The sequence below is a fragment of the Thalassophryne amazonica genome, chromosome 15 (assembly GCF_902500255.1).
Source record: "Thalassophryne amazonica chromosome 15, fThaAma1.1, whole genome shotgun sequence".
NCBI classification, from domain to species: Eukaryota; Metazoa; Chordata; class Actinopteri; order Batrachoidiformes; family Batrachoididae; genus Thalassophryne; species Thalassophryne amazonica.
Genome location: NC_047117.1, coordinates 86,005,763 through 86,013,343, shown reverse-complemented (window position 1 = coordinate 86,013,343; position 7,581 = coordinate 86,005,763). Strand labels below are relative to the sequence as shown.

General features: G+C 41.5%; 1 pseudogene; it reads left to right on the top strand.

Annotated features, from left to right (window-relative positions):
* The first annotated feature begins 268 nt into the window (after positions 1-268).
* Positions 269-3,549, top strand: LOC117525587 (annotated as a pseudogene).
* The last annotated feature ends 4,032 nt before the right edge of the window (positions 3,550-7,581 follow it).

Below are 7,581 nucleotides of genomic sequence, written 5' to 3'. Positions count from 1 at the left end.
TGAGGGCGGTTCTGTTGCTGTCTGAGTACTTGCGTAGCTTGTGGTTGAAATCTTGGGAGCTTTCCACAACCCATTTTACTGTCCACAAGCTCATGTTGAGTCCCTCCTTCTTGCCATCAGTGTATCCAATGGCTGGAGGGGCCACCAGGCTGCACAGAGTGTCAGCAGGCGTCTTCTCCAACTCCCACAGTCAAACTTCAATCCTGACAGACCAGCAGAAATGATTTTGGATCCAGCATTCCACCAGGTAACCCCCTACTTCTGTTCACTGAAATGAAGCAGTAAAATAATCCTTTAGAAATGTGTCACATCTCACGTTTGGCCGGGCAGAAGGATCCCACCACGAGACCTCCTGATCCACTGGATCTGCTTCGCCAGTGGGTGAGGAGGCCCTCAGGGATCGACCGCCTCGCTGTCACAGGAAATTTGAGTTCTCTGATGGGGACAGTGCCCCCAGCGGCCATTTCAGAGTACTGCAATGGAACATCTTGGCCCAAGGTAAATATCTCCTGAAGGTCCGCAATTTTCGGTCTGTGCTTGTAGAAATTTCCCTGCTACACAAATTTTGTTAGGCATTAAATATTTTACATGTTACAGAAATCTGAACTCCTGCTTGCTCTGAGACACGCCCACTCAATCATCCTGCCCCCCATGTGGGTGTGGCAAACAGCAGCTCTTTTACATTTAAAGCAGCAGGCATTAAAACAAGCTGCAAATGGATTATTTTAGAATAAAGAGCTTTAATCCTTTAGTGCAACTTTGACATTGATACACAGTGCTCTCAAGAAGAGCCTTATAAACACTTGAACTTATGACAAAAAGTAATTTACTCTGAACCAAATTTCATGAAAAGGAGTTTGCTTCAAATTTAGTTATCCTCCGGTTCAACAATGACTATTAAAAAAAAACAGAACTGAGGATTTTATTTCAAGTTTAGATGTTTTAAGTAACTGCAAAATCATTATTTTTATTCAACTATGGCACTTGGCACCATTGTTGTCTCCGCTGTTTATGCCATTTTCTGACAAAGTTGATTTCTGGACCAAAAGTACAAATTTTGTGTCATTTAAATAAATATACTCAACAAAAATATAAACGCAACACTTTTGGTTTTGCTCCCATTTTGTATGAGATGAACTCAAAGATCTAAAACTTTTTCCACATACACAATATCACCATTTCCCTCAAATATTGTTCACAAACCAGTCTAAATCTGTGATAGTGAGCACTTCTCCTTTGCTGAGATAATCCATCCCACCTCACAGGTGTGCCATATCAAGATGCTGATTAGACACCATGATTAGTGCACAGGTGTGCCTTAGACTGCCCACAATAAAAGGCCACTCTGAAAGGTGCAGTTTTGTTTTATTGGGGGGGATACCAGTCAGTATCTGGTGTGACCACCATTTGCCTCATGCAGTGCAACACATCTCCTTCGCATCATCCATGAAGAGAACACCTCTCCAAGGTGCCAAATGCCAGCGAATGTGAGCATTTGCCCACTCAAGTCGGTTACGACGACGAACTGGAGTCAGGTCGAGACCCAGATGAGGACGACGAGCATGCAGATGAGCTTCCCTGAGACAGTTTCTGACAGTTTGTGCAGAAATTCTTTGGTTATGCAAACCGATTGTTTCAGCAGCTGTCCGAGTACATCTGATCGGCAGTCATTCAAACCCAACACCCCCTATTAGCCCATTTATCTTCATAACAAATCTGGATTTTTCATGTCGGCTGTCAAAATTGATGTTTCAACACATACATTTTTTACAGACCTGCAACCAAATTGACATTTCAAGACTGAGGGGGTCGTGAAATTTCATTCTCTGGTTAGTTTTGTTCCAGAAAGGTAGATTTCCATACAGCAAATTGCCTTTTTGTTGAATCATCATAAAATATCGCAAATGCCCAGTGAGACCTACCGTATGCTGTATTACTGGAAGGGTGTACAGCAACCCCCCTTTAACATGTACTGACCCTATGTATATCAAACCCCCCCCCCCCCCCAATTTTTCTTGTCGAGCCTGTGTCCAAGCTTAGTACCTGTAAATATTTTTTAATCTTAACTTTTGTAGCTCAACCCCAAAACTTCTAGTTTTTTTTTTTTTTTTTTTTTTAACAGGATTATTAGCCTGTTCCAGGCCTGAAAATAAAATCTGAGAATTTATAGTAGAGAAGCTTGAATCTTCGACTGGACTGGGTTGCTTGACGTGAGGACGCCCAGTCCAGTCGAAGATTCAAGCTTCTCTACTATGGAAACCACCTGGACAACTGAGAGCCTTCACAGAAACAAATACGAGACTTTATCTAATCCTGCTCATGTGGGTGAATACTGGACTAATAAGACCAACAAAAACATTTGTGTACCTGATGTTGACCTTCGTTCTCCTTCCTCCCAATGCTCCAGCTCTAGCAGACGGGGTTGACAGTTCTCCGCTGGTGCCAGAGGAAGTACCTCATCTTAGAAGAGATCCTCACCTATCAGCCTCATATCCAGTGCCTGCAGGAAGTCGACCACTACTACAACACCTTTAAGCCGATTCTGACCACATTGGGTTACGGTAGTAGCTTCTGCCCTAAACCTCGGTCACCATGTTTAGGTGTAAAAGGCAACAATGGCCCCGATGGCTGCGCACTGTTCTTCGATCAGTTGCGCTTTGAGTGCCTGGAGACCATGAACATACGTCTCACCGCCACACAGATTCCAACCAATCAGGTCAGTAGAATGTGGCAGAAACTAATTTGGCTTCGTATTTGAAAATCACCCACAAAGACTCTTAGGCATCTCTGTCCGTCTCTCTGCAGGTTGCTGTGGTGATGATGCTGCAATACCGCAGCACGGGAACACGGGTTTGTGTGGCAGTGACGTACCCGAAGGCCCGAACTGGTTGGGAGCGGCTTCGCAGCGCTCAAGGATCTGACCTCCTGCATCACCTCCAGAATTTCACCCAGAAACATGGCTGAGGATCCACGGCCGACATTCCTCTGCTTATATGTGGCGATTTTAATGCAGCCCCTACAGAGGAGGTGTACCAGTGTTTCATGGTGTTGCCACTCGCTTTGGACTCCGCCTACAACACTTCACCAACAATTGATGCCAGTGGGGCAACACGGGTTAAAACGCATCTGCTGTGTGTTTGTACACCAACCAAAGAGTCTCATCAAACTGAAATGGAAACGTTCTGAGATCAGCACCTCGCCAACACGAGTTTTCTTGAACTTACAAAAACAGACAGACACAGATCTCTGCAGTCAACACAAGAAGCTGCTTACTTTGGTTTTATTTGAAATAATTAAAAAGTAACAGAATTCTATGATTTTTTTCAATGTTCTTCCTTGTTACGCTGCACGTTGGTGAAGTGGAGTAGGATGTTTTAAGTGGTGTGTGTGAGTGAGACACTTTGAAGAAAAGAAAAAAAAAGGACTAGACGGATTCTCTTCAAACTTAGTGGGAATGTTACTTGGATCGATATGTAGAGGTGATTGTCTCAACAATCAAGAACCCTAGAAGTCAAACAGAATTCATGACACCACCATATTATATATATATATATACATACACACACACACACACAGTGAGGAAAATAAGTATTTGAACACCCTGCGATTTTGCAAGTTCTCCCACTTATAAATCATGGAGGGGTCCGAAATTTTCATCTTAGGTGCATGTCCACTGTGAGACAATCTAAAAAAAAAAAATCCAGAAATCACAATGTATGATTTTAAAAATAATTTATTTGTATGTTACTGCTGCAAATAAGTATTTCAACACCTGTGAAAATCAATGTTAATATTTGGTACAGTAGTCTTTGTTTGCAATTACAGAGGTCAAATGTTTCCTGTAGTTTTTCACCAGGTTTTCACACACTGCAGCAGGGATTTTGGTCCACTCTTCCATACAGATCTTCTCTAGATCTTTCAGGTTTGGAGTTTCAGCTTCCTCCAAAGATTTTCTATTGAGTTCAGGTCTGGAGACTGGCCAGGCCACTCCAGGACCTTAAAATGCTTCTTACGGAGCCCCTTCTTAGTTGCCCTGGCTGTGTGTTTGGGGTCATTGTCATGCTGGAAGACCCAGTCATGACCCATCTTCAATGCTCTTACTGAGGGAAGGAGGTTGTTTGCCAAAATCTCACAATACATGACCCCATCCACCCTCCTTTTCAATACGGTGCAGTCGTCCTGTCCCCTTTGCAGAAGAGCACCCCCAGAGTATGATGTTTTAACCCCCATGCTTCACGGTTGGGATGGTTTTGTTGGGGTTGTTCTCATCCTCTATCAATCAATCAATTTTTTTTTATATAGCGCCAAATCACAACAAACAGTTGCCCCAAGGCGCTTTATATTGTAAGGCAAGGCCATACAATAATTATGTAAAACCCCCAACGGTCAAAACGACCCCCTGTGAGCAAGCACTTGGCTACAGTGGGAAGGAAAAACTCCCTTTTAACAGGAAGAAACCTCCAGCAGAACCAGGCTCAGGGAGGGGCAGTCTTCTGCTGGGACTGGTTGGGGCTGAGGGACAGAACCAGGAAAAAGACATGCTGTGGAGGGGAGCAGAGATCGATCACTAATGATTAAATGCAGAGTGGTGCATACAGAGCAAAAAGAGAAAGAAACAGTGCATCATGGGAACCCCCAAGCAGTCTACGTCTATATCAGCATAACTAAGGGATGGTTCAGGGTCACCTGATCCAGCCCTAACTATAAGCTTTAGCAAAAAGGAAAGTTTTAAGCCTAATCTTAAAAGTAGAGAGGGTGTCTGTCTCCCTGATCTGAATTGGGAGCTGGTTCCAGAGGAGAGGAGCCTGAAAGCTGAAGGCTCTGCCTCCCATTCTACTCTTACAAACCCTAGGAACTACAAGTAAGCCTGCAGTCTGAGAGCGAAGCGCTCTATTGGGGTGATATGGTACTACGAGGTCCCTAAGATAAGAAGGGACCTGATTATTCAAAACCTTATAAGTAAGCAGAAGAATTTTAAATTCTATTCTAGAATTAACAGGAAGCCAATGAAGAGAGGCCAATATGGGTGAGATATGCTCTCTCCTTCTAGTCCCCGTTAGTACTCTAGCTGCAGCATTTTGAATTAACTGAAGGCTTTTTAGGGAACTTTTAGGACAACCTGATAATAATGAATTACAATAGTCCAGCCTAGAGGAAATAAATGCATGAATTAGTTTTTCAGCATCACTCTGAGACAAGACCTTTCTAATTTTAGAGATATTGCGTAAATGCAAAAAAAAGCAGTCCTACATATTTGTTTAATATGCGCTTTGAATGACATATCCTGATCAAAAATGACTCCAAGATTTCTCACAGTATTACTAGAGGTCAGGGTAATGCCATCCAGAGTAAGGATCTGGTTAGACACCATGTTTCTAAGATTTGTGGGGCCAAGTACAATAACTTCAGTTATATCTGAGTTTAAAAGCAGGAAATTAGAGGTCATCCATGTCTTTATGTCTGTAAGACAATCCTGGAGTTTAGCTAATTGGTGTGTGTCCTCTGGCTTCATGGATAGATAAAGCTGGGTATCATCTGCGTAACAATGAAAATTTAAGCAATACCGTCTAATAATACTGCCTAAGGGAAGCATGTATAAAGTGAATAAAATTGGTCCTAGCACAGAACCTTGTGGAACTCCATAATTAACTTTAGTCTGTGAAGAAGATTCCCCATTTACATTAACAAATTGTAATCTATTAGACAAATATGATTCAAACCACCGCAGCGCATTGCCTTTAATACCTATGGCATGCTCTAATCTCTGTAATAAAATTTTATGGTCAACAGTATCAGAAGCAGCACTGAGGTCTAACAGAACAAGCACAGAGATGAGTCCACTGTCCGAGGCCATAAGAAGATCATTTGTAACCTTCACTAATGCTGTTTCTGTACTATGATGAATTCTAAAACCTGACTGAAACTCTTCAAATAGACCATTCCTCTGCAGATGATCAGTTAGCTGTTTTACAACTACCCTTTCAAGAATTTTTGAGAGAAAAGGAAGGTTGGAGATTGGCCTATAATTAGCTAAGATAGCTGGGTCAAGTGATGGCTTTTTAAGTAATGGTTTAATTACTGCCACCTTAAAAGCCTGTGGTACATAGCCAACTAACAAAGATAGATTGATCATATTTAAGATCAAAGCATTAAATAATGGTAGGGCTTCCTTGAGCAGCCTGGTAGGAATGGGGTCTAATAAACATGTTGAAGGTTTGGATGAAGTAACTAATGAAAATAACTCAGACAGAACAATCGGAGAGAAAGAGTCTAACCAAATACCGGCATCACTGAAAGCAGCCAAAGATAACGATACGTCTTTGGGATGGTTATGAGTAATTTTTTCTCTAATAGTTAAAATTTTGTTAGCAAAGAAAGTCATGAAGTCATTACTAGTTAAAGTTAATGGAATACTCAGCTCAATAGAGCTCTGACTCTGTCAGCCTGGCTACAGTGCTGAAAAGAAACCTGGGGTTGTTCTTATTTTCTTCAATTAGTGATGAGTAGAAAGATGTCCTAGCTTTACGGAGGGCTTTTTTATAGAGCAACAGACTCGTTTTCCAGGCTAAGTGAAGATCTTCTAAATTAGTGAGACGCCATTTCCTCTCCAACTTATGGGTTATCTGCTTTAAGCTACGAGTTTGAGAGTTATACCACGGAGTCAGGCACTTCTGATTTAAAGCTCTCTTTTTCAGAGGAGCTACAGCATCCAAAGTTGTCTTCAATGAGGATGTAAAACTATTGATGAGATACTCTATCTCACTTACAGAGTTTAGGTAGCTACTCTGCACTGTGTTGGTATATGGCATTAGAGAACATAAAGGACTCATATCCTTAAACCTAGTTACAGCGCTTTCTGAAAGACTTCTAGTGTAATGAAACTTATTCCCCACTGCTGGGTAGTCCATCAGAGTAAATGTAAATGTTATTAAGAAATGATCAGACAGAAGGGAGTTTTCGGGGAATACTGTTAAGTCTTCTATTTCCATACCATAAGTCAGAACAAGATCTAAGATATGATTAAAGTGGTGGGTGGACTCATTTACATTTTGAGCAAAGCCAATAGAGTCTAATAATAGATTAAATGCAGTGTTGAGGCTGTCATTCTCAGCATCTGTGTGGATGTTAAAATCGCCCACTATAATTATCTTATCTGAGCTAAGCACTAAGTCAGAGTAACGACCAGGTGGACGATAGATAATAACAAATAAAACTGGTTTTTGGGACTTCCAATTTGGATGGACAAGACTAAGAGTCAAGCTTTCAAATGAATTAAAGCTCTGTCTGGGTTTTTGATTAATTAATAAGCTGGAATGGAAGATTGCTGCTAATCCTCCGCCCCGGCCCGTGCTACGAGCATTCTGACAATTAGTGTGAGTCGGGGGTGTTGACTCATTTAAACTAACATATTCATCCTGCTGTAACCAGGTTTCTGTAAGGCAGAATAAATCAATATGTTGATCAATTATTATATCATTTACCAACAGGGACTTAGAAGAGAGAGACCTAATGTTTAATAGACCACATTTAACTGTTTTAGTCTGTGGTGCAGTTGAAGGTGCTATATTATTTTTTCTTTTT